The 27500-nt window shown below is 41.4% G+C and overlaps 2 long non-coding RNA genes and 9 other non-coding genes across 11 annotated transcripts in view; all 11 read left to right on the forward strand.

Moving 5' to 3' along the window:
- Positions 1 to 1914: 1914 nt before the first annotated feature.
- Positions 1915 to 2107, forward strand: LOC138361160 (U2 spliceosomal RNA). The gene has a single exon (XR_011226826.1). It is a non-coding gene; the product is annotated as a U2 spliceosomal RNA (small nuclear RNA).
- A 265-nt stretch (positions 2108 to 2372) lies between these two features.
- LOC138361146 (uncharacterized) lies at positions 2373 to 8078 on the forward strand. The gene is made up of 3 exons (XR_011226813.1): positions 2373 to 2436; positions 4992 to 5215; positions 7879 to 8078. It is a non-coding gene; the product is annotated as an uncharacterized lncRNA (long non-coding RNA).
- On the forward strand, positions 4695 to 4887 carry LOC138361161 (U2 spliceosomal RNA). Its single transcript, XR_011226827.1, has one exon. It is a non-coding gene; the product is annotated as a U2 spliceosomal RNA (small nuclear RNA).
- LOC138361149 (U2 spliceosomal RNA) lies at positions 7582 to 7774 on the forward strand. The gene has a single exon (XR_011226816.1). It is a non-coding gene; the product is annotated as a U2 spliceosomal RNA (small nuclear RNA).
- A 2389-nt stretch (positions 8079 to 10467) lies between the features above and the next one.
- Positions 10468 to 10660, forward strand: LOC138361150 (U2 spliceosomal RNA). The gene has a single exon (XR_011226817.1). It is a non-coding gene; the product is annotated as a U2 spliceosomal RNA (small nuclear RNA).
- A 2698-nt stretch (positions 10661 to 13358) lies between these two features.
- Positions 13359 to 13551, forward strand: LOC138361151 (U2 spliceosomal RNA). Its single transcript, XR_011226818.1, has one exon. It is a non-coding gene; the product is annotated as a U2 spliceosomal RNA (small nuclear RNA).
- A 247-nt stretch (positions 13552 to 13798) lies between these two features.
- LOC138361147 (uncharacterized) overlaps positions 13799 to 27500 on the forward strand; it is a 14203-nt gene continuing 501 nt past the window's right edge. The window contains exons 1-5 of the long non-coding RNA XR_011226814.1: positions 13799 to 13877; positions 16418 to 16645; positions 19309 to 19536; positions 22203 to 22426; positions 25084 to 25311. This is a non-coding gene — a long non-coding RNA (uncharacterized lncRNA). The remainder of the gene's footprint in view (positions 13878 to 16417; positions 16646 to 19308; positions 19537 to 22202; positions 22427 to 25083; positions 25312 to 27500) is intronic.
- Positions 16121 to 16313, forward strand: LOC138361152 (U2 spliceosomal RNA). Its single transcript, XR_011226819.1, has one exon. It is a non-coding gene; the product is annotated as a U2 spliceosomal RNA (small nuclear RNA).
- LOC138361154 (U2 spliceosomal RNA) lies at positions 19012 to 19204 on the forward strand. Its single transcript, XR_011226820.1, has one exon. It is a non-coding gene; the product is annotated as a U2 spliceosomal RNA (small nuclear RNA).
- On the forward strand, positions 21897 to 22098 carry LOC138361157 (U2 spliceosomal RNA). The gene has a single exon (XR_011226823.1). It is a non-coding gene; the product is annotated as a U2 spliceosomal RNA (small nuclear RNA).
- LOC138361155 (U2 spliceosomal RNA) lies at positions 24787 to 24979 on the forward strand. The gene has a single exon (XR_011226821.1). It is a non-coding gene; the product is annotated as a U2 spliceosomal RNA (small nuclear RNA).

Raw genomic sequence — 27500 nt, forward strand, 5'->3', positions numbered from 1 at the left:
TGAGTGAGGGTGGAGTGGTGTGTATATCACTCGGAATTCCTTAGTCGGCTTTGACGGCGAAATTATATTCACACACACATCAAGATTAGACGTTTATCTATTTAATTTACCATTGCTGCACTGTACCAATGCGTAATAAAGACGAAATTCGAGTTGAGATGGAGGGAGGGAGGTGTTGCTTTGGTGTGCTCTTACACGGCAACTCAACGATCGTTTGCCACTTCCACGCTTGCCAGTCGGCCACTAGCCTCAAAGTGAATTCTAGTGTCTTGATTAGCTTTACAATCCATCATTTACCTCAATACACACTAACAATGTGTATTTATATACTTCAATCGAGCATTCGATGCACGCATTCACCTATAATATATACGTCAAAGAAACCCAGAACCCACCCAAGTTCAAGCGCACCTGCACTCTCGCCCCTCTCCATTTGAATGCTTGTTTCCTAATTAGATTTCAAATGATTCATTCACCTCTCTAAACGCCACCACCGTCTGTATATTTACATATTTTATTTAGGCAATGTAAGCAGGCACACATTCATTCATTCATTCATTCATTCATTCATTCATTCATTCATTCATTCATTCATTCATCATTCATTCATTCATTCACGTAAAATAACGAATAAAATTGATATAGAATCTACTATAATTTGCAAAGCGAGCGACCAACCACCAAATGTGTCATTGTGAAAGCTAGTTTCGTAATTAGCTTTGCAATACTTCATTTACCTCCCTAAACACCAACAATGAGCGAGTATTTGTATACTCGGTAAAAGCGATGGATGGATTCCTTACACATTCACATTCACATATATTAAGCAATGAATTTGCTATAGTACCTACAGTACTCAGACTTCTCGAATTACTTACATCTTCTTATATCTTAACTTTGTTGTTCATTCAACAACAGAGTCGTTTTCCAGGGAATCACGTTATGTTAGATGATGCATCGCCTCGCCTCGCCTCGCATGGCATCGAATCGCATGTCATTGCATCGCATCGCATTGAACTGCATGGTATTGAATCACAAGGCATTGAATGGCATGGCATGGCATGGCATGGCATGGCGTCACGTCACGTCTCTCGTCTCTCGTCTCTCGTCTCTCGTCTCTAGTCTCTAGTCTCTAGTCTCTAGTCTCTAGTCTCTCGTCTCTCGTCTCTCGTCTCTAGTCTCTAGTCTCTCGTCTCTCGTCTCTCGTCTCTCGTCTCTCGTCTCTCGTCTCTCGTCTCTCGTCTCTCGTCTCTCGCCTCTCGCCTCTCGCCTCTCGCCTCTCGCCTCTAGCCTCTAGCCTCTAGCCTCTAGCCTCTCGCCACCCAGCCCTGCCTCGCTTCGCCTCGTCTCCGGTTTATGAAAACGATGTATCAAGCAAAGTGTTAGATGTGAAAAAGTCGTGATATATATACAAAAATGGAATAGTTGGCGCGTAATAGTGCTGTTCGTTTTCTGTTATGGTATCAGAGAGAGAACGTCTCCTATTTATATTTTTTGACGAGCGTTGGCGTAACAGGCCCCTTGCACTTTTAATTCGTTATTGTACTTTTCAAAAGCTGTAGCTACCTTAAGACACATGACAAATGGAGGTTTATGTATTAGAGTTAAGCGCTATACTCCCTGGCCAGGAGCGAATTCGTGAAACGCCACGCGAGTCTGTTTACCACTTTGCCGCCAGTTACATATTCACTACTCATGAATGAAACCATGTAATATCATGAATTTGCATATATATTATATATAAATTCATTGATCAGGTAAGAAATGGTTAAAGCCTTTACTGCATGGCGTTTATATGTATGCTTGAATTCGAATATTACTCAACGATAATCACATGCCCTTTTGCAATTGAAACTCGCTACGTGGTTTCTAGCCGCAATTGTTGCCTGGTGTTGCAGAGCAACCATGCATCCTATCGCTTCTCGGCCTTTTGGCTAAGATCAAAGTGTAGTATCTGTTCTTATCAGCTTAATATCTGATACGATCCCCATGTGGGATCCTCGATATTAAACTGATTTTTGCAACATGGCGAAGTGCTAGGAGCTTGCTCCACCTTTGCCGCGGATCGGCCCGGTATTGCAGTACCTCTGGGATCGGTCCACTCCCTTCGGGGAGACCAAAAACAACCCTATCAACTAGTCAAAATCAAGTAGGAGACGATTATGTTAATTGGTTATGTACATTAATGAATCGTGTTAATTTGAATTGCAGTAATTACTTCACACCAGCCAACATCGTATGAGGAAAAAGCCTTGGAACGAGCAGCAGAAGTGAGTCAGTCGAGTCCGGGTTTGATGGGTCGAAGCTGAACAACTGCAACGAGTTAGAGAGAAGGAAGGAAGGAAGGAAGGAAGGAAGGAAGGAAGGAAGGAAGGGAAGGAAGGAAGGAAGGAAGGAAGGAAGGAAGGAGAAAGAAGGAGAAAGAAGGAGAGTGAGGTGAGTAATATCATTTAATAACTTTAGATTAAAGATTATGTGCGAGCAAAGAAATACGATGGTTGGTGTGGAAGGAAAGAAGTTGATTTTATGAATGGGGGGTTGCCAGTTAGTGCAATTTTAATTGATTTTGTTTGTTTTCTGAGATAGGTTATATAGGGTGAAGTTTTTCTCTATTTATATAAGTGTGGAAACTGGTTTAGGTAGCTTAGTGGTTTGTTATGAAAAGGCTGGTAGAGATGGGTTGAATAGTGTTAGACTTGTGTCTGCATTTAGTGGAGAACTGGATTTGGTATTTAAATGGCATCTAATATGACGTAGTCATTGTGCAAATCAACTCTAAATCAACGGGTTTACTATGATCGAGAACCTAACTATAATAGTTACCCATTGTTGGCATGCTCTTCTCTTTTTTTTACGAAATTACTTACTCACTCTCCCTTGTGAGTGAGGGTGGAGTGGTGTGTATATCACTCGGAATTCCTTAGTCGGCTTTGACGGCGAAATTATATTCACACACACATCAAGATTAGACGTTTATCTATTTAATTTACCATTGCTGCACTGTACCAATGCGTAATAAAGACGAAATTCGAGTTGAGATGGAGGGAGGGAGGTGTTGCTTTGGTGTGCTCTTACACGGCAACTCAACGATCGTTTGCCACTTCCACGCTTGCCAGTCGGCCACTAGCCTCAAAGTGAATTCTAGTGTCTTGATTAGCTTTACAATCCATCATTTACCTCAATACACACTAACAATGTGTATTTATATACTTCAATCGAGCATTCGATGCACGCATTCACCTATAATATATACGTCAAAGAAACCCAGAACCCACCCAAGTTCAAGCGCACCTGCACTCTCGCCCCTCTCCATTTGAATGCTTGTTTCCTAATTAGATTTCAAATGATTCATTCACCTCTCTAAACGCCACCACCGTCTGTATATTTACATATTTTATTTAGGCAATGTAAGCAGGCACACATTCATTCATTCATTCATTCATTCATTCATTCATTCATTCATTCATTCATTCATTCATTCATTCATTCATTCACGTAAAATAACGAATAAAATTGATATAGAATCTACTATAATTTGCAAAGCGAGCGACCAACCACCAAATGTGTCATTGTGAAAGCTAGTTTCGTAATTAGCTTTGCAATACTTCATTTACCTCCCTAAACACCAACAATGAGCGAGTATTTGTATACTCGGTAAAAGCGATGGATGGATTCCTTACACATTCACATTCACATATATTAAGCAATGAATTTGCTATAGTACCTACAGTACTCAGACTTCTCGAATTACTTACATCTTCTTATATCTTAACTTTGTTGTTCATTCAACAACAGAGTCGTTTTCCAGGGAATCACGTTATGTTAGATGATGCATCGCCTCGCCTCGCCTCGCATGGCATCGAATCGCATGTCATTGCATCGCATCGCATTGAACTGCATGGTATTGAATCACAAGGCATTGAATGGCATGGCATGGCATGGCATGGCATGGCGTCACGTCTCTCGTCTCTCGTCTCTCGTCTCTCGTCTCTCGTCTCTCGTCTCTCTCTGTCTCTCGTCTCTCGTCTCTCGTCTCTCTCGTCTCTCTCGTCTCTCTCGCCTCGCCTCTCCTCTAGCCTCTAGCCTCTAGCCTCTCGCCACCCAGCCCTGCCTCGCTTCGCCTCGTCTCCGGTTTATGAAAACGATGTATCAAGCAAAGTGTTAGATGTGAAAAAGTCGTGATATATATACAAAAATGGAATAGTTGGCGCGTAATAGTGCTGTTCGTTTTCTGTTATGGTATCAGAGAGAGAACGTCTCCTATTTATATTTTTTGACGAGCGTTGGCGTAACAGGCCCCTTGCACTTTTAATTCGTTATTGTACTTTTCAAAAGCTGTAGCTACCTTAAGACACATGACAAATGGAGGTTTATGTATTAGAGTTAAGCGCTATACTCCCTGGCCAGGAGCGAATTCGTGAAACGCCACGCGAGTCTGTTTACCACTTTGCCGCCAGTTACATATTCACTACTCATGAATGAAACCATGTAATATCATGAATTTGCATATATATATATATATAAATTCATTGATCAGGTAAGAAATGGTTAAAGCCTTTACTGCATGGCGTTTATATGTATGCTTGAATTCGAATATTACTCAACGATAATCACATGCCCTTTTGCAATTGAAACTCGCTACGTGGTTTCTAGCCGCAATTGTTGCCTGGTGTTGCAGAGCAACCATGCATCCTATCGCTTCTCGGCCTTTTGGCTAAGATCAAAGTGTAGTATCTGTTCTTATCAGCTTAATATCTGATACGATCCCCATGTGGGATCCTCGATATTAAACTGATTTTTGCAACATGGCGAAGTGCTAGGAGCTTGCTCCACCTTTGCCGCGGATCGGCCCGGTATTGCAGTACCTCTGGGATCGGTCCACTCCCTTCGGGGAGACCAAAAACAACCCTATCAACTAGTCAAAATCAAGTAGGAGACGATTATGTTAATTGGTTATGTACATTAATGAATCGTGTTAATTTGAATTGCAGTAATTACTTCACACCAGCCAACATCGTATGAGGAAAAAGCCTTGGAACGAGCAGCAGAAGTGAGTCAGTCGAGTCCGGGTTTGATGGGTCGAAGCTGAACAACTGCAACGAGTTAGAGAGAAGGAAGGAAGGAAGGAAGGAAGGAAGGAAGGAAGGAAGGAAGGAAGGAAGGAAGGAAGGAAGGAAGGAAGGAAGGAGAAAGAAGGAGAAAGAAGGAGAGTGAGGTGAGTAATATCATTTAATAACTTTAGATTAAAGATTATGTGCGAGCAAAGAAATACGATGGTTGGTGTGGAAGGAAAGAAGTTGATTTTATGAATGGGGGGTTGCCAGTTAGTGCAATTTTAATTGATTTTGTTTGTTTTCTGAGATAGGTTATATAGGGTGAAGTTTTTCTCTATTTATATAAGTGTGGAAACTGGTTTAGGTAGCTTAGTGGTTTGTTATGAAAAGGCTGGTAGAGATGGGTTGAATAGTGTTAGACTTGTGTCTGCATTTAGTGGAGAACTGGATTTGGTATTTAAATGGCATCTAATATGACGTAGTCATTGTGCAAATCAACTCTAAATCAACGGGTTTACTATGATCGAGAACCTAACTATAATAGTTACCCATTGTTGGCATGCTCTTCTCTTTTTTTTACGAAATTACTTACTCACTCTCCCTTGTGAGTGAGGGTGGAGTGGTGTGTATATCACTCGGAATTCCTTAGTCGGCTTTGACGGCGAAATTATATTCACACACACATCAAGATTAGACGTTTATCTATTTAATTTACCATTGCTGCACTGTACCAATGCGTAATAAAGACGAAATTCGAGTTGAGATGGAGGGAGGGAGGTGTTGCTTTGGTGTGCTCTTACACGGCAACTCAACGATCGTTTGCCACTTCCACGCTTGCCAGTCGGCCACTAGCCTCAAAGTGAATTCTAGTGTCTTGATTAGCTTTACAATCCATCATTTACCTCAATACACACTAACAATGTGTATTTATATACTTCAATCGAGCATTCGATGCACGCATTCACCTATAATATATACGTCAAAGAAACCCAGAACCCACCCAAGTTCAAGCGCACCTGCACTCTCGCCCCTCTCCATTTGAATGCTTGTTTCCTAATTAGATTTCAAATGATTCATTCACCTCTCTAAACGCCACCACCGTCTGTATATTTACATATTTTATTTAGGCAATGTAAGCAGGCACACATTCATTCATTCATTCATTCATTCATTCATTCATTCATTCATTCATTCATTCATTCATTCATTCATTCATTCATTCACGTAAAATAACGAATAAAATTGATATAGAATCTACTATAATTTGCAAAGCGAGCGACCAACCACCAAATGTGTCATTGTGAAAGCTAGTTTCGTAATTAGCTTTGCAATACTTCATTTACCTCCCTAAACACCAACAATGAGCGAGTATTTGTATACTCGGTAAAAGCGATGGATGGATTCCTTACACATTCACATTCACATATATTAAGCAATGAATTTGCTATAGTACCTACAGTACTCAGACTTCTCGAATTACTTACATCTTCTTATATCTTAACTTTGTTGTTCATTCAACAACAGAGTCGTTTTCCAGGGAATCACGTTATGTTAGATGATGCATCGCCTCGCCTCGCCTCGCATGGCATCGAATCGCATGTCATTGCATCGCATCGCATTGAACTGCATGGTATTGAATCACAAGGCATTGAATGGCATGGCATGGCATGGCATGGCATGGCGTCACGTCACGTCTCTCGTCTCTCGTCTCTCGTCTCTCGTCTCTAGTCTCTAGTCTCTAGTCTCTAGTCTCTAGTCTCTCGTCTCTCGTCTCTCGTCTCTAGTCTCTAGTCTCTAGTCTCTCGTCTCTCGTCTCTCGTCTCTCGTCTCTCGTCTCTCGTCTCTCGTCTCTCGTCTCTCGTCTCTCGCTCTCGCCTCTCGCCTCTCGCCTCTCGCCTCTAGCCTCTAGCCTCTAGCCTCTAGCCTCTCGCCACCCAGCCCTGCCTCGCTTCGCCTCGTCTCCGGTTTATGAAAACGATGTATCAAGCAAAGTGTTAGATGTGAAAAAGTCGTGATATATATACAAAAATGGAATAGTTGGCGCGTAATAGTGCTGTTCGTTTTCTGTTATGGTATCAGAGAGAGAACGTCTCCTATTTATATTTTTTGACGAGCGTTGGCGTAACAGGCCCCTTGCACTTTTAATTCGTTATTGTACTTTTCAAAAGCTGTAGCTACCTTAAGACACATGACAAATGGAGGTTTATGTATTAGAGTTAAGCGCTATACTCCCTGGCCAGGAGCGAATTCGTGAAACGCCACGCGAGTCTGTTTACCACTTTGCCGCCAGTTACATATTCACTACTCATGAATGAAACCATGTAATATCATGAATTTGCATATATATATATATATAAATTCATTGATCAGGTAAGAAATGGTTAAAGCCTTTACTGCATGGCGTTTATATGTATGCTTGAATTCGAATATTACTCAACGATAATCACATGCCCTTTTGCAATTGAAACTCGCTACGTGGTTTCTAGCCGCAATTGTTGCCTGGTGTTGCAGAGCAACCATGCATCCTATCGCTTCTCGGCCTTTTGGCTAAGATCAAAGTGTAGTATCTGTTCTTATCAGCTTAATATCTGATACGATCCCCATGTGGGATCCTCGATATTAAACTGATTTTTGCAACATGGCGAAGTGCTAGGAGCTTGCTCCACCTTTGCCGCGGATCGGCCCGGTATTGCAGTACCTCTGGGATCGGTCCACTCCCTTCGGGGAGACCAAAAACAACCCTATCAACTAGTCAAAATCAAGTAGGAGACGATTATGTTAATTGGTTATGTACATTAATGAATCGTGTTAATTTGAATTGCAGTAATTACTTCACACCAGCCAACATCGTATGAGGAAAAAGCCTTGGAACGAGCAGCAGAAGTGAGTCAGTCGAGTCCGGGTTTGATGGGTCGAAGCTGAACAACTGCAACGAGTTAGAGAGAAGGAAGGAAGGAAGGAAGGAAGGAAGGAAGGAAGGAAGGAAGGAAGGAAGGAAGGAAGGAAGGAAGGAAGGAAGGAAGGAAGGAGAAAGAAGAAAGAAGGAGAGTGAGGTGAGTAATATCATTTAATAACTTTAGATTAAAGATTATGTGCGAGCAAAGAAATACGATGGTTGGTGTGGAAGGAAAGAAGTTGATTTTATGAATGGGGGGTTGCCAGTTAGTGCAATTTTAATTGATTTTGTTTGTTTTCTGAGATAGGTTATATAGGGTGAAGTTTTTCTCTATTTATATAAGTGTGGAAACTGGTTTAGGTAGCTTAGTGGTTTGTTATGAAAAGGCTGGTAGAGATGGGTTGAATAGTGTTAGACTTGTGTCTGCATTTAGTGGAGAACTGGATTTGGTATTTAAATGGCATCTAATATGACGTAGTCATTGTGCAAATCAACTCTAAATCAACGGGTTTACTATGATCGAGAACCTAACTATAATAGTTACCCATTGTTGGCATGCTCTTCTCTTTTTTTTACGAAATTACTTACTCACTCTCCCTTGTGAGTGAGGGTGGAGTGGTGTGTATATCACTCGGAATTCCTTAGTCGGCTTTGACGGCGAAATTATATTCACACACACATCAAGATTAGACGTTTATCTATTTAATTTACCATTGCTGCACTGTACCAATGCGTAATAAAGACGAAATTCGAGTTGAGATGGAGGGAGGGAGGTGTTGCTTTGGTGTGCTCTTACACGGCAACTCAACGATCGTTTGCCACTTCCACGCTTGCCAGTCGGCCACTAGCCTCAAAGTGAATTCTAGTGTCTTGATTAGCTTTACAATCCATCATTTACCTCAATACACACTAACAATGTGTATTTATATACTTCAATCGAGCATTCGATGCACGCATTCACCTATAATATATACGTCAAAGAAACCCAGAACCCACCCAAGTTCAAGCGCACCTGCACTCTCGCCCCTCTCCATTTGAATGCTTGTTTCCTAATTAGATTTCAAATGATTCATTCACCTCTCTAAACGCCACCACCGTCTGTATATTTACATATTTTATTTAGGCAATGTAAGCAGGCACACATTCATTCATTCATTCATTCATTCATTCATTCATTCATTCATTCATTCATTCATTCATTCATTCATTCATTCATTCACGTAAAATAACGAATAAAATTGATATAGAATCTACTATAATTTGCAAAGCGAGCGACCAACCACCAAATGTGTCATTGTGAAAGCTAGTTTCGTAATTAGCTTTGCAATACTTCATTTACCTCCCTAAACACCAACAATGAGCGAGTATTTGTATACTCGGTAAAAGCGATGGATGGATTCCTTACACATTCACATTCACATATATTAAGCAATGAATTTGCTATAGTACCTACAGTACTCAGACTTCTCGAATTACTTACATCTTCTTATATCTTAACTTTGTTGTTCATTCAACAACAGAGTCGTTTTCCAGGGAATCACGTTATGTTAGATGATGCATCGCCTCGCCTCGCCTCGCATGGCATCGAATCGCATGTCATTGCATCGCATCGCATTGAACTGCATGGTATTGAATCACAAGGCATTGAATGGCATGGCATGGCATGGCATGGCATGGCGTCACGTCACGTCTCTCGTCTCTCGTCTCTCGTCTCTCGTCTCTAGTCTCTAGTCTCTAGTCTCTAGTCTCTAGTCTCTCGTCTCTCGTCTCTCGTCTCTAGTCTCTAGTCTCTAGTCTCTCGTCTCTCGTCTCTCGTCTCTCGTCTCTCGTCTCTCGTCTCTCGTCTCTCGTCTCTCGCCTCTCGCCTCTCGCCTCTCGCCTCTCGCCTCTAGCCTCTAGCCTCTAGCCTCTAGCCTCTCGCCACCCAGCCCTGCCTCGCTTCGCCTCGTCTCCGGTTTATGAAAACGATGTATCAAGCAAAGTGTTAGATGTGAAAAAGTCGTGATATATATACAAAAATGGAATAGTTGGCGCGTAATAGTGCTGTTCGTTTTCTGTTATGGTATCAGAGAGAGAACGTCTCCTATTTATATTTTTTGACGAGCGTTGGCGTAACAGGCCCCTTGCACTTTTAATTCGTTATTGTACTTTTCAAAAGCTGTAGCTACCTTAAGACACATGACAAATGGAGGTTTATGTATTAGAGTTAAGCGCTATACTCCCTGGCCAGGAGCGAATTCGTGAAACGCCACGCGAGTCTGTTTACCACTTTGCCGCCAGTTACATATTCACTACTCATGAATGAAACCATGTAATATCATGAATTTGCATATATATATATATATAAATTCATTGATCAGGTAAGAAATGGTTAAAGCCTTTACTGCATGGCGTTTATATGTATGCTTGAATTCGAATATTACTCAACGATAATCACATGCCCTTTTGCAATTGAAACTCGCTACGTGGTTTCTAGCCGCAATTGTTGCCTGGTGTTGCAGAGCAACCATGCATCCTATCGCTTCTCGGCCTTTTGGCTAAGATCAAAGTGTAGTATCTGTTCTTATCAGCTTAATATCTGATACGATCCCCATGTGGGATCCTCGATATTAAACTGATTTTTGCAACATGGCGAAGTGCTAGGAGCTTGCTCCACCTTTGCCGCGGATCGGCCCGGTATTGCAGTACCTCTGGGATCGGTCCACTCCCTTCGGGGAGACCAAAAACAACCCTATCAACTAGTAAATCAAAATCAGTAGGAGACGATTATGTTAATTGGTTATGTACATTAATGAATCGTGTTAATTTGAATTGCAGTAATTACTTCACACCAGCCAACATCGTATGAGGAAAAAGCCTTGGAACGAGCAGCAGAAGTGAGTCAGTCGAGTCCGGGTTTGATGGGTCGAAGCTGAACAACTGCAACGAGTTAGAGAGAAGGAAGGAAGGAAGGAAGGAAGGAAGGAAGGAAGGAAGGAAGGAAGGAAGGAAGGAAGGAAGGAAGGAAGGAAGGAAGGAGAAAGAAGGAGAAAGAAGGAGAGTGAGGTGAGTAATATCATTTAATAACTTTAGATTAAAGATTATGTGCGAGCAAAGAAATACGATGGTTGGTGTGGAAGGAAAGAAGTTGATTTTATGAATGGGGGGTTGCCAGTTAGTGCAATTTTAATTGATTTTGTTTGTTTTCTGAGATAGGTTATATAGGGTGAAGTTTTTCTCTATTTATATAAGTGTGGAAACTGGTTTAGGTAGCTTAGTGGTTTGTTATGAAAAGGCTGGTAGAGATGGGTTGAATAGTGTTAGACTTGTGTCTGCATTTAGTGGAGAACTGGATTTGGTATTTAAATGGCATCTAATATGACGTAGTCATTGTGCAAATCAACTCTAAATCAACGGGTTTACTATGATCGAGAACCTAACTATAATAGTTACCCATTGTTGGCATGCTCTTCTCTTTTTTTTACGAAATTACTTACTCACTCTCCCTTGTGAGTGAGGGTGGAGTGGTGTGTATATCACTCGGAATTCCTTAGTCGGCTTTGACGGCGAAATTATATTCACACACACATCAAGATTAGACGTTTATCTATTTAATTTACCATTGCTGCACTGTACCAATGCGTAATAAAGACGAAATTCGAGTTGAGATGGAGGGAGGGAGGTGTTGCTTTGGTGTGCTCTTACACGGCAACTCAACGATCGTTTGCCACTTCCACGCTTGCCAGTCGGCCACTAGCCTCAAAGTGAATTCTAGTGTCTTGATTAGCTTTACAATCCATCATTTACCTCAATACACACTAACAATGTGTATTTATATACTTCAATCGAGCATTCGATGCACGCATTCACCTATAATATATACGTCAAAGAAACCCAGAACCCACCCAAGTTCAAGCGCACCTGCACTCTCGCCCCTCTCCATTTGAATGCTTGTTTCCTAATTAGATTTCAAATGATTCATTCACCTCTCTAAACGCCACCACCGTCTGTATATTTACATATTTTATTTAGGCAATGTAAGCAGGCACACATTCATTCATTCATTCATTCATTCATTCATTCATTCATTCATTCATTCATTCATTCATTCATTCATTCATTCATTCACGTAAAATAACGAATAAAATTGATATAGAATCTACTATAATTTGCAAAGCGAGCGACCAACCACCAAATGTGTCATTGTGAAAGCTAGTTTCGTAATTAGCTTTGCAATACTTCATTTACCTCCCTAAACACCAACAATGAGCGAGTATTTGTATACTCGGTAAAAGCGATGGATGGATTCCTTACACATTCACATTCACATATATTAAGCAATGAATTTGCTATAGTACCTACAGTACTCAGACTTCTCGAATTACTTACATCTTCTTATATCTTAACTTTGTTGTTCATTCAACAACAGAGTCGTTTTCCAGGGAATCACGTTATGTTAGATGATGCATCGCCTCGCCTCGCCTCGCATGGCATCGAATCGCATGTCATTGCATCGCATCGCATTGAACTGCATGGTATTGAATCACAAGGCATTGAATGGCATGGCATGGCATGGCATGGCATGGCGTCACGTCACGTCTCTCGTCTCTCGTCTCTCGTCTCTCGTCTCTAGTCTCTAGTCTCTAGTCTCTAGTCTCTAGTCTCTCGTCTCTCGTCTCTCGTCTCTAGTCTCTAGTCTCTAGTCTCTCGTCTCTCGTCTCTCGTCTCTCGTCTCTCGTCTCTCGTCTCTCTCTCTCTCTCGTCTCTCGTCTCTCGCCTCTCGCCTCTCGCCTCTCGCCTCTAGCCTCTAGCCTCTAGCCTCTAGCCTCTCGCCACCCAGCCCTGCCTCGCTTCGCCTCGTCTCCGGTTTATGAAAACGATGTATCAAGCAAAGTGTTAGATGTGAAAAAGTCGTGATATATATACAAAAATGGAATAGTTGGCGCGTAATAGTGCTGTTCGTTTTCTGTTATGGTATCAGAGAGAGAACGTCTCCTATTTATATTTTTTGACGAGCGTTGGCGTAACAGGCCCCTTGCACTTTTAATTCGTTATTGTACTTTTCAAAAGCTGTAGCTACCTTAAGACACATGACAAATGGAGGTTTATGTATTAGAGTTAAGCGCTATACTCCCTGGCCAGGAGCGAATTCGTGAAACGCCACGCGAGTCTGTTTACCACTTTGCCGCCAGTTACATATTCACTACTCATGAATGAAACCATGTAATATCATGAATTTGCATATATATATATATATAAATTCATTGATCAGGTAAGAAATGGTTAAAGCCTTTACTGCATGGCGTTTATATGTATGCTTGAATTCGAATATTACTCAACGATAATCACATGCCCTTTTGCAATTGAAACTCGCTACGTGGTTTCTAGCCGCAATTGTTGCCTGGTGTTGCAGAGCAACCATGCATCCTATCGCTTCTCGGCCTTTTGGCTAAGATCAAAGTGTAGTATCTGTTCTTATCAGCTTAATATCTGATACGATCCCCATGTGGGATCCTCGATATTAAACTGATTTTTGCAACATGGCGAAGTGCTAGGAGCTTGCTCCACCTTTGCCGCGGATCGGCCCGGTATTGCAGTACCTCTGGGATCGGTCCACTCCCTTCGGGGAGACCAAAAACAACCCTATCAACTAGTCAAAATCAAGTAGGAGACGATTATGTTAATTGGTTATGTACATTAATGAATCGTGTTAATTTGAATTGCAGTAATTACTTCACACCAGCCAACATCGTATGAGGAAAAAGCCTTGGAACGAGCAGCAGAAGTGAGTCAGTCGAGTCCGGGTTTGATGGGTCGAAGCTGAACAACTGCAACGAGTTAGAGAGAAGGAAGGAAGGAAGGAAGGAGAAGGAAGGAAGGAAGGAAGGAAGGAAGGAAGGAAGGAAGGAAGGAAGGAAGGAGAAAGAAGGAGAAAGAAGGAGAGTGAGGTGAGTAATATCATTTAATAACTTTAGATTAAAGATTATGTGCGAGCAAAGAAATACGATGGTTGGTGTGGAAGGAAAGAAGTTGATTTTATGAATGGGGGGTTGCCAGTTAGTGCAATTTTAATTGATTTTGTTTGTTTTCTGAGATAGGTTATATAGGGTGAAGTTTTTCTCTATTTATATAAGTGTGGAAACTGGTTTAGGTAGCTTAGTGGTTTGTTATGAAAAGGCTGGTAGAGATGGGTTGAATAGTGTTAGACTTGTGTCTGCATTTAGTGGAGAACTGGATTTGGTATTTAAATGGCATCTAATATGACGTAGTCATTGTGCAAATCAACTCTAAATCAACGGGTTTACTATGATCGAGAACCTAACTATAATAGTTACCCATTGTTGGCATGCTCTTCTCTTTTTTTTACGAAATTACTTACTCACTCTCCCTTGTGAGTGAGGGTGGAGTGGTGTGTATATCACTCGGAATTCCTTAGTCGGCTTTGACGGCGAAATTATATTCACACACACATCAAGATTAGACGTTTATCTATTTAATTTACCATTGCTGCACTGTACCAATGCGTAATAAAGACGAAATTCGAGTTGAGATGGAGGGAGGGAGGTGTTGCTTTGGTGTGCTCTTACACGGCAACTCAACGATCGTTTGCCACTTCCACGCTTGCCAGTCGGCCACTAGCCTCAAAGTGAATTCTAGTGTCTTGATTAGCTTTACAATCCATCATTTACCTCAATACACACTAACAATGTGTATTTATATACTTCAATCGAGCATTCGATGCACGCATTCACCTATAATATATACGTCAAAGAAACCCAGAACCCACCCAAGTTCAAGCGCACCTGCACTCTCGCCCCTCTCCATTTGAATGCTTGTTTCCTAATTAGATTTCAAATGATTCATTCACCTCTCTAAACGCCACCACCGTCTGTATATTTACATATTTTATTTAGGCAATGTAAGCAGGCACACATTCATTCATTCATTCATTCATTCATTCATTCATTCATTCATTCATTCATTCATTCATTCATTCATTCATTCACGTAAAATAACGAATAAAATTGATATAGAATCTACTATAATTTGCAAAGCGAGCGACCAACCACCAAATGTGTCATTGTGAAAGCTAGTTTCGTAATTAGCTTTGCAATACTTCATTTACCTCCCTAAACACCAACAATGAGCGAGTATTTGTATACTCGGTAAAAGCGATGGATGGATTCCTTACACATTCACATTCACATATATTAAGCAATGAATTTGCTATAGTACCTACAGTACTCAGACTTCTCGAATTACTTACATCTTCTTATATCTTAACTTTGTTGTTCATTCAACAACAGAGTCGTTTTCCAGGGAATCACGTTATGTTAGATGATGCATCGCCTCGCCTCGCCTCGCATGGCATCGAATCGCATGTCATTGCATCGCATCGCATTGAACTGCATGGTATTGAATCACAAGGCATTGAATGGCATGGCATGGCATGGCATGGCATGGCGTCACGTCACGTCTCTCGTCTCTCGTCTCTCGTCTCTCGTCTCTCGTCTCTCGTCTCTCGTCTCTCGTCTCTCGCCTCTCGCCTCTCGCCTCTCGCCTCTAGCCTCTAGCCTCTAGCCTCTAGCCTCTCGCCACCCAGCCCTGCCTCGCTTCGCCTCGTCTCCGGTTTATGAAAACGATGTATCAAGCAAAGTGTTAGATGTGAAAAAGTCGTGATATATATACAAAAATGGAATAGTTGGCGCGTAATAGTGCTGTTCGTTTTCTGTTATGGTATCAGAGAGAGAACGTCTCCTATTTATATTTTTTGACGAGCGTTGGCGTAACAGGCCCCTTGCACTTTTAATTCGTTATTGTACTTTTCAAAAGCTGTAGCTACCTTAAGACACATGACAAATGGAGGTTTATGTATTAGAGTTAAGCGCTATACTCCCTGGCCAGGAGCGAATTCGTGAAACGCCACGCGAGTCTGTTTACCACTTTGCCGCCAGTTACATATTCACTACTCATGAATGAAACCATGTAATATCATGAATTTGCATAATATATATATATAAATTCATTGATCAGGTAAGAAATGGTTAAAGCCTTTACTGCATGGCGTTTATATGTATGCTTGAATTCGAATATTACTCAACGATAATCACATGCCCTTTTGCAATTGAAACTCGCTACGTGGTTTCTAGCCGCAATTGTTGCCTGGTGTTGCAGAGCAACCATGCATCCTATCGCTTCTCGGCCTTTTGGCTAAGATCAAAGTGTAGTATCTGTTCTTATCAGCTTAATATCTGATACGATCCCCATGTGGGATCCTCGATATTAAACTGATTTTTGCAACATGGCGAAGTGCTAGGAGCTTGCTCCACCTTTGCCGCGGATCGGCCCGGTATTGCAGTACCTCTGGGATCGGTCCACTCCCTTCGGGGAGACCAAAAACAACCCTATCAACTAGTCAAAATCAAGTAGGAGACGATTATGTTAATTGGTTATGTACATTAATGAATCGTGTTAATTTGAATTGCAGTAATTACTTCACACCAGCCAACATCGTATGAGGAAAAAGCCTTGGAACGAGCAGCAGAAGTGAGTCAGTCGAGTCCGGGTTTGATGGGTCGAAGCTGAACAACTGCAACGAGTTAGAGAGAAGGAAGGAAGGAAGGAAGGAAGGAAGGAAGGAAGGAAGGAAGGAAGGAAGGAAGGAAGGAAGGAAGGAAGGAAGGAAGGAGAAAGAAGGAGAAAGAAGGAGAGTGAGGTGAGTAATATCATTTAATAACTTTAGATTAAAGATTATGTGCGAGCAAAGAAATACGATGGTTGGTGTGGAAGGAAAGAAGTTGATTTTATGAATGGGGGGTTGCCAGTTAGTGCAATTTTAATTGATTTTGTTTGTTTTCTGAGATAGGTTATATAGGGTGAAGTTTTTCTCTATTTATATAAGTGTGGAAACTGGTTTAGGTAGCTTAGTGGTTTGTTATGAAAAGGCTGGTAGAGATGGGTTGAATAGTGTTAGACTTGTGTCTGCATTTAGTGGAGAACTGGATTTGGTATTTAAATGGCATCTAATATGACGTAGTCATTGTGCAAATCAACTCTAAATCAACGGGTTTACTATGATCGAGAACCTAACTATAATAGTTACCCATTGTTGGCATGCTCTTCTCTTTTTTTTACGAAATTACTTACTCACTCTCCCTTGTGAGTGAGGGTGGAGTGGTGTGTATATCACTCGGAATTCCTTAGTCGGCTTTGACGGCGAAATTATATTCACACACACATCAAGATTAGACGTTTATCTATTTAATTTACCATTGCTGCACTGTACCAATGCGTAATAAAGACGAAATTCGAGTTGAGATGGAGGGAGGGAGGTGTTGCTTTGGTGTGCTCTTACACGGCAACTCAACGATCGTTTGCCACTTCCACGCTTGCCAGTCGGCCACTAGCCTCAAAGTGAATTCTAGTGTCTTGATTAGCTTTACAATCCATCATTTACCTCAATACACACTAACAATGTGTATTTATATACTTCAATCGAGCATTCGATGCACGCATTCACCTATAATATATACGTCAAAGAAACCCAGAACCCACCCAAGTTCAAGCGCACCTGCACTCTCGCCCCTCTCCATTTGAATGCTTGTTTCCTAATTAGATTTCAAATGATTCATTCACCTCTCTAAACGCCACCACCGTCTGTATATTTACATATTTTATTTAGGCAATGTAAGCAGGCACACATTCATTCATTCATTCATTCATTCATTCATTCATTCATTCATTCATTCATTCATTCATTCATTCATTCATTCATTCACGTAAAATAACGAATAAAATTGATATAGAATCTACTATAATTTGCAAAGCGAGCGACCAACCACCAAATGTGTCATTGTGAAAGCTAGTTTCGTAATTAGCTTTGCAATACTTCATTTACCTCCCTAAACACCAACAATGAGCGAGTATTTGTATACTCGGTAAAAGCGATGGATGGATTCCTTACACATTCACATTCACATATATTAAGCAATGAATTTGCTATAGTACCTACAGTACTCAGACTTCTCGAATTACTTACATCTTCTTATATCTTAACTTTGTTGTTCATTCAACAACAGAGTCGTTTTCCAGGGAATCACGTTATGTTAGATGATGCATCGCCTCGCCTCGCCTCGCATGGCATCGAATCGCATGTCATTGCATCGCATCGCATTGAACTGCATGGTATTGAATCACAAGGCATTGAATGGCATGGCATGGCATGGCATGGCATGGCGTCACGTCACGTCTCTCGTCTCTCGTCTCTCGTCTCTCGTCTCTAGTCTCTAGTCTCTAGTCTCTAGTCTCTAGTCTCTCGTCTCTCGTCTCTCGTCTCTAGTCTCTAGTCTCTAGTCTCTCGTCTCTCGTCTCTCGTCTCTCGTCTCTCGTCTCTCGTCTCTCGTCTCTCGTCTCTCGTCTCTCGCTCTCGCCTCTCGCCTCTCGCCTCTCGCCTCTAGCCTCTAGCCTCTAGCCTCTAGCCTCTCGCCACCCAGCCCTGCCTCGCTTCGCCTCGTCTCCGGTTTATGAAAACGATGTATCAAGCAAAGTGTTAGATGTGAAAAAGTCGTGATATATATACAAAAATGGAATAGTTGGCGCGTAATAGTGCTGTTCGTTTTCTGTTATGGTATCAGAGAGAGAACGTCTCCTATTTATATTTTTTGACGAGCGTTGGCGTAACAGGCCCCTTGCACTTTTAATTCGTTATTGTACTTTTCAAAAGCTGTAGCTACCTTAAGACACATGACAAATGGAGGTTTATGTATTAGAGTTAAGCGCTATACTCCCTGGCCAGGAGCGAATTCGTGAAACGCCACGCGAGTCTGTTTACCACTTTGCCGCCAGTTACATATTCACTACTCATGAATGAAACCATGTAATATCATGAATTTGCATATATATATATATATAAATTCATTGATCAGGTAAGAAATGGTTAAAGCCTTTACTGCATGGCGTTTATATGTATGCTTGAATTCGAATATTACTCAACGATAATCACATGCCCTTTTGCAATTGAAACTCGCTACGTGGTTTCTAGCCGCAATTGTTGCCTGGTGTTGCAGAGCAACCATGCATCCTATCGCTTCTCGGCCTTTTGGCTAAGATCAAAGTGTAGTATCTGTTCTTATCAGCTTAATATCTGATACGATCCCCATGTGGGATCCTCGATATTAAACTGATTTTTGCAACATGGCGAAGTGCTAGGAGCTTGCTCCACCTTTGCCGCGGATCGGCCCGGTATTGCAGTACCTCTGGGATCGGTCCACTCCCTTCGGGGAGACCAAAAACAACCCTATCAACTAGTCAAAATCAAGTAGGAGACGATTATGTTAATTGGTTATGTACATTAATGAATCGTGTTAATTTGAATTGCAGTAATTACTTCACACCAGCCAACATCGTATGAGGAAAAAGCCTTGGAACGAGCAGCAGAAGTGAGTCAGTCGAGTCCGGGTTTGATGGGTCGAAGCTGAACAACTGCAACGAGTTAGAGAGAAGGAAGGAAGGAAGGAAGGAAGGAAGGAAGGAAGGAAGGAAGGAAGGAAGGAAGGAAGGAAGGAAGGAAGGAAGGAAGGAGAAAGAAGGAGAAAGAAGGAGAGTGAGGTGAGTAATATCATTTAATAACTTTAGATTAAAGATTATGTGCGAGCAAAGAAATACGATGGTTGGTGTGGAAGGAAAGAAGTTGATTTTATGAATGGGGGGTTGCCAGTTAGTGCAATTTTAATTGATTTTGTTTGTTTTCTGAGATAGGTTATATAGGGTGAAGTTTTTCTCTATTTATATAAGTGTGGAAACTGGTTTAGGTAGCTTAGTGGTTTGTTATGAAAAGGCTGGTAGAGATGGGTTGAATAGTGTTAGACTTGTGTCTGCATTTAGTGGAGAACTGGATTTGGTATTTAAATGGCATCTAATATGACGTAGTCATTGTGCAAATCAACTCTAAATCAACGGGTTTACTATGATCGAGAACCTAACTATAATAGTTACCCATTGTTGGCATGCTCTTCTCTTTTTTTTACGAAATTACTTACTCACTCTCCCTTGTGAGTGAGGGTGGAGTGGTGTGTATATCACTCGGAATTCCTTAGTCGGCTTTGACGGCGAAATTATATTCACACACACATCAAGATTAGACGTTTATCTATTTAATTTACCATTGCTGCACTGTACCAATGCGTAATAAAGACGAAATTCGAGTTGAGATGGAGGGAGGGAGGTGTTGCTTTGGTGTGCTCTTACACGGCAACTCAACGATCGTTTGCCACTTCCACGCTTGCCAGTCGGCCACTAGCCTCAAAGTGAATTCTAGTGTCTTGATTAGCTTTACAATCCATCATTTACCTCAATACACACTAACAATGTGTATTTATATACTTCAATCGAGCATTCGATGCACGCATTCACCTATAATATATACGTCAAAGAAACCCAGAACCCACCCAAGTTCAAGCGCACCTGCACTCTCGCCCCTCTCCATTTGAATGCTTGTTTCCTAATTAGATTTCAAATGATTCATTCACCTCTCTAAACGCCACCACCGTCTGTATATTTACATATTTTATTTAGGCAATGTAAGCAGGCACACATTCATTCATTCATTCATTCATTCATTCATTCATTCATTCATTCATTCATTCATTCATTCATTCATTCATTCATTCACGTAAAATAACGAATAAAATTGATATAGAATCTACTATAATTTGCAAAGCGAGCGACCAACCACCAAATGTGTCATTGTGAAAGCTAGTTTCGTAATTAGCTTTGCAATACTTCATTTACCTCCCTAAACACCAACAATGAGCGAGTATTTGTATACTCGGTAAAAGCGATGGATGGATTCCTTACACATTCACATTCACATATATTAAGCAATGAATTTGCTATAGTACCTACAGTACTCAGACTTCTCGAATTACTTACATCTTCTTATATCTTAACTTTGTTGTTCATTCAACAACAGAGTCGTTTTCCAGGGAATCACGTTATGTTAGATGATGCATCGCCTCGCCTCGCCTCGCATGGCATCGAATCGCATGTCATTGCATCGCATCGCATTGAACTGCATGGTATTGAATCACAAGGCATTGAATGGCATGGCATGGCATGGCATGGCATGGCGTCACGTCACGTCTCTCGTCTCTCGTCTCTCGTCTCTCGTCTCTAGTCTCTAGTCTCTAGTCTCTAGTCTCTAGTCTCTCGTCTCTCGTCTCTCGTCTCTAGTCTCTAGTCTCTAGTCTCTCGTCTCTCGTCTCTCGTCTCTCGTCTCTCGTCTCTCGTCTCTCGTCTCTCGTCTCTCGCCTCTCGCCTCTCGCCTCTCGCCTCTCGCCTCTAGCCTCTAGCCTCTAGCCTCTAGCCTCTCGCCACCCAGCCCTGCCTCGCTTCGCCTCGTCTCCGGTTTATGAAAACGATGTATCAAGCAAAGTGTTAGATGTGAAAAAGTCGTGATATATATACAAAAATGGAATAGTTGGCGCGTAATAGTGCTGTTCGTTTTCTGTTATGGTATCAGAGAGAGAACGTCTCCTATTTATATTTTTTGACGAGCGTTGGCGTAACAGGCCCCTTGCACTTTTAATTCGTTATTGTACTTTTCAAAAGCTGTAGCTACCTTAAGACACATGACAAATGGAGGTTTATGTATTAGAGTTAAGCGCTATACTCCCTGGCCAGGAGCGAATTCGTGAAACGCCACGCGAGTCTGTTTACCACTTTGCCGCCAGTTACATATTCACTACTCATGAATGAAACCATGTAATATCATGAATTTGCATATATATATATATATAAATTCATTGATCAGGTAAGAAATGGTTAAAGCCTTTACTGCATGGCGTTTATATGTATGCTTGAATTCGAATATTACTCAACGATAATCACATGCCCTTTTGCAATTGAAACTCGCTACGTGGTTTCTAGCCGCAATTGTTGCCTGGTGTTGCAGAGCAACCATGCATCCTATCGCTTCTCGGCCTTTTGGCTAAGATCAAAGTGTAGTATCTGTTCTTATCAGCTTAATATCTGATACGATCCCCATGTGGGATCCTCGATATTAAACTGATTTTTGCAACATGGCGAAGTGCTAGGAGTGCTAGGAGCTTGCTCCACCTTTGCCGCGGATCGGCCCGGTATTGCAGTACCTCTGGGATCGGTCCACTCCCTTCGGGGAGACCAAAAACAACCCTATCAACTAGTCAAAATCAAGTAGGAGACGATTATGTTAATTGGTTATGTACATTAATGAATCGTGTTAATTTGAATTGCAGTAATTACTTCACACCAGCCAACATCGTATGAGGAAAAAGCCTTGGAACGAGCAGCAGAAGTGAGTCAGTCGAGTCCGGGTTTGATGGGTCGAAGCTGAACAACTGCAACGAGTTAGAGAGAAGGAAGGAAGGAAGGAAGGAAGGAAGGAAGGAAGGAAGGAAGGAAGGAAGGAAGGAAGGAAGGAAGGAAGGAAGGAGAAAGAAGGAGAAAGAAGGAGAGTGAGGTGAGTAATATCATTTAATAACTTTAGATTAAAGATTATGTGCGAGCAAAGAAATACGATGGTTGGTGTGGAAGGAAAGAAGTTGATTTTATGAATGGGGGGTTGCCAGTTAGTGCAATTTTAATTGATTTTGTTTGTTTTCTGAGATAGGTTATATAGGGTGAAGTTTTTCTCTATTTATATAAGTGTGGAAACTGGTTTAGGTAGCTTAGTGGTTTGTTATGAAAAGGCTGGTAGAGATGGGTTGAATAGTGTTAGACTTGTGTCTGCATTTAGTGGAGAACTGGATTTGGTATTTAAATGGCATCTAATATGACGTAGTCATTGTGCAAATCAACTCTAAATCAACGGGTTTACTATGATCGAGAACCTAACTATAATAGTTACCCATTGTTGGCATGCTCTTCTCTTTTTTTTACGAAATTACTTACTCACTCTCCCTTGTGAGTGAGGGTGGAGTGGTGTGTATATCACTCGGAATTCCTTAGTCGGCTTTGACGGCGAAATTATATTCACACACACATCAAGATTAGACGTTTATCTATTTAATTTACCATTGCTGCACTGTACCAATGCGTAATAAAGACGAAATTCGAGTTGAGATGGAGGGAGGGAGGTGTTGCTTTGGTGTGCTCTTACACGGCAACTCAACGATCGTTTGCCACTTCCACGCTTGCCAGTCGGCCACTAGCCTCAAAGTGAATTCTAGTGTCTTGATTAGCTTTACAATCCATCATTTACCTCAATACACACTAACAATGTGTATTTATATACTTCAATCGAGCATTCGATGCACGCATTCACCTATAATATATACGTCAAAGAAACCCAGAACCCACCCAAGTTCAAGCGCACCTGCACTCTCGCCCCTCTCCATTTGAATGCTTGTTTCCTAATTAGATTTCAAATGATTCATTCACCTCTCTAAACGCCACCACCGTCTGTATATTTACATATTTTATTTAGGCAATGTAAGCAGGCACACATTCATTCATTCATTCATTCATTCATTCATTCATTCATTCATTCATTCATTCATTCATTCATTCATTCATTCATTCACGTAAAATAACGAATAAAATTGATATAGAATCTACTATAATTTGCAAAGCGAGCGACCAACCACCAAATGTGTCATTGTGAAAGCTAGTTTCGTAATTAGCTTTGCAATACTTCATTTACCTCCCTAAACACCAACAATGAGCGAGTATTTGTATACTCGGTAAAAGCGATGGATGGATTCCTTACACATTCACATTCACATATATTAAGCAATGAATTTGCTATAGTACCTACAGTACTCAGACTTCTCGAATTACTTACATCTTCTTATATCTTAACTTTGTTGTTCATTCAACAACAGAGTCGTTTTCCAGGGAATCACGTTATGTTAGATGATGCATCGCCTCGCCTCGCCTCGCATGGCATCGAATCGCATGTCATTGCATCGCATCGCATTGAACTGCATGGTATTGAATCACAAGGCATTGAATGGCATGGCATGGCATGGCATGGCGTCACGTCACGTCTCTCGTCTCTCGTCTCTCGTCTCTCGTCTCTAGTCTCTAGTCTCTAGTCTCTAGTCTCTAGTCTCTCGTCTCTCGTCTCTCGTCTCTAGTCTCTAGTCTCTAGTCTCTCGTCTCTCGTCTCTCGTCTCTCGTCTCTCGTCTCTCGTCTCTCGTCTCTCGTCTCTCGTCTCTCGCTCTCGCCTCTCGCCTCTCGCCTCTCGCCTCTAGCCTCTAGCCTCTAGCCCTAGCCTCTCGCCACCCAGCCCTGCCTCGCTTCGCCTCGTCTCCGGTTTATGAAAACGATGTATCAAGCAAAGTGTTAGATGTGAAAAAGTCGTGATATATATACAAAAATGGAATAGTTGGCGCGTAATAGTGCTGTTCGTTTTCTGTTATGGTATCAGAGAGAGAACGTCTCCTATTTATATTTTTTGACGAGCGTTGGCGTAACAGGCCCCTTGCACTTTTAATTCGTTATTGTACTTTTCAAAAGCTGTAGCTACCTTAAGACACATGACAAATGGAGGTTTATGTATTAGAGTTAAGCGCTATACTCCCTGGCCAGGAGCGAATTCGTGAAACGCCACGCGAGTCTGTTTACCACTTTGCCGCCAGTTACATATTCACTACTCATGAATGAAACCATGTAATATCATGAATTTGCATATATATATATATATAAATTCATTGATCAGGTAAGAAATGGTTAAAGCCTTTACTGCATGGCGTTTATATGTATGCTTGAATTCGAATATTACTCAACGATAATCACATGCCCTTTTGCAATTGAAACTCGCTACGTGGTTTCTAGCCGCAATTGTTGCCTGGTGTTGCAGAGCAACCATGCATCCTATCGCTTCTCGGCCTTTTGGCTAAGATCAAAGTGTAGTATCTGTTCTTATCAGCTTAATATCTGATACGATCCCCATGTGGGATCCTCGATATTAAACTGATTTTTGCAACATGGCGAAGTGCTAGGAGCTTGCTCCACCTTTGCCGCGGATCGGCCCGGTATTGCAGTACCTCTGGGATCGGTCCACTCCCTTCGGGGAGACCAAAAACAACCCTATCAACTAGTCAAAATCAAGTAGGAGACGATTATGTTAATTGGTTATGTACATTAATGAATCGTGTTAATTTGAATTGCAGTAATTACTTCACACCAGCCAACATCGTATGAGGAAAAAGCCTTGGAACGAGCAGCAGAAGTGAGTCAGTCGAGTCCGGGTTTGATGGGTCGAAGCTGAACAACTGCAACGAGTTAGAGAGAAGGAAGGAAGGAAGGAAGGAAGGAAGGAAGGAAGGAAGGAAGGAAGGAAGGAAGGAAGGAAGGAAGGAAGGAAGGAAGGAGAAAGAAGGAGAAAGAAGGAGAGTGAGGTGAGTAATATCATTTAATAACTTTAGATTAAAGATTATGTGCGAGCAAAGAAATACGATGGTTGGTGTGGAAGGAAAGAAGTTGATTTTATGAATGGGGGGTTGCCAGTTAGTGCAATTTTAATTGATTTTGTTTGTTTTCTGAGATAGGTTATATAGGGTGAAGTTTTTCTCTATTTATATAAGTGTGGAAACTGGTTTAGGTAGCTTAGTGGTTTGTTATGAAAAGGCTGGTAGAGATGGGTTGAATAGTGTTAGACTTGTGTCTGCATTTAGTGGAGAACTGGATTTGGTATTTAAATGGCATCTAATATGACGTAGTCATTGTGCAAATCAACTCTAAATCAACGGGTTTACTATGATCGAGAACCTAACTATAATAGTTACCCATTGTTGGCATGCTCTTCTCTTTTTTTTACGAAATTACTTACTCACTCTCCCTTGTGAGTGAGGGTGGAGTGGTGTGTATATCACTCGGAATTCCTTAGTCGGCTTTGACGGCGAAATTATATTCACACACACATCAAGATTAGACGTTTATCTATTTAATTTACCATTGCTGCACTGTACCAATGCGTAATAAAGACGAAATTCGAGTTGAGATGGAGGGAGGGAGGTGTTGCTTTGGTGTGCTCTTACACGGCAACTCAACGATCGTTTGCCACTTCCACGCTTGCCAGTCGGCCACTAGCCTCAAAGTGAATTCTAGTGTCTTGATTAGCTTTACAATCCATCATTTACCTCAATACACACTAACAATGTGTATTTATATACTTCAATCGAGCATTCGATGCACGCATTCACCTATAATATATACGTCAAAGAAACCCAGAACCCACCCAAGTTCAAGCGCACCTGCACTCTCGCCCCTCTCCATTTGAATGCTTGTTTCCTAATTAGATTTCAAATGATTCATTCACCTCTCTAAACGCCACCACCGTCTGTATATTTACATATTTTATTTAGGCAATGTAAGCAGGCACACATTCATTCATTCATTCATTCATTCATTCATTCATTCATTCATTCATTCATTCATTCATTCATTCATTCATTCATTCACGTAAAATAACGAATAAAATTGATATAGAATCTACTATAATTTGCAAAGCGAGCGACCAACCACCAAATGTGTCATTGTGAAAGCTAGTTTCGTAATTAGCTTTGCAATACTTCATTTACCTCCCTAAACACCAACAATGAGCGAGTATTTGTATACTCGGTAAAAGCGATGGATGGATTCCTTACACATTCACATTCACATATATTAAGCAATGAATTTGCTATAGTACCTACAGTACTCAGACTTCTCGAATTACTTACATCTTCTTATATCTTAACTTTGTTGTTCATTCAACAACAGAGTCGTTTTCCAGGGAATCACGTTATGTTAGATGATGCATCGCCTCGCCTCGCCTCGCATGGCATCGAATCGCATGTCATTGCATCGCATCGCATTGAACTGCATGGTATTGAATCACAAGGCATTGAATGGCATGGCATGGCATGGCATGGCATGGCGTCACGTCACGTCTCTCGTCTCTCGTCTCTCGTCTCTCGTCTCTCGTCTCTCGTCTCTCGTCTCTCGTCTCTCGCCTCTCGCCTCTCGCTCTCGCCTCTAGCCTCGCCTCTAGCCTCTAGCCTCTCGCCACCCAGCCCTGCCTCGCTTCGCCTCGTCTCCGGTTTATGAAAACGATGTATCAAGCAAAGTGTTAGATGTGAAAAAAGTCGTGATATATATACAAAATGGAATAGTTGGCGCGTAATAGTGCTGTTCGTTTTCTGTTATGGTATCAGAGAGAGAACGTCTCCTATTTATTATTTTTTGACGAGCGTTGGCGTAACAGGCCCCTTGCACTTTTAATTCGTTATTGTACTTTTCAAAAGCTGTAGCTACCTTAAGACACATGACAAATGGAGGTTTATGTATTAGAGTTAAGCGCTATACTCCCTGGCCAGGAGCGAATTCGTGAAACGCCACGCGAGTCTGTTTACCACTTTGCCGCCAGTTACATATTCACTACTCATGAATGAAACCATGTAATATCATGAATTTGCATATATATATATATATAAATTCATTGATCAGGTAAGAAATGGTTAAAGCCTTTACTGCATGGCGTTTATATGTATGCTTGAATTCGAATATTACTCAACGATAATCACATGCCCTTTTGCAATTGAAACTC

The sequence above is a fragment of the Procambarus clarkii genome, unplaced genomic scaffold, assembly GCF_040958095.1.
Source record: "Procambarus clarkii isolate CNS0578487 unplaced genomic scaffold, FALCON_Pclarkii_2.0 HiC_scaffold_206, whole genome shotgun sequence".
NCBI lineage: Eukaryota > Metazoa > Arthropoda > Malacostraca > Decapoda > Cambaridae > Procambarus > Procambarus clarkii.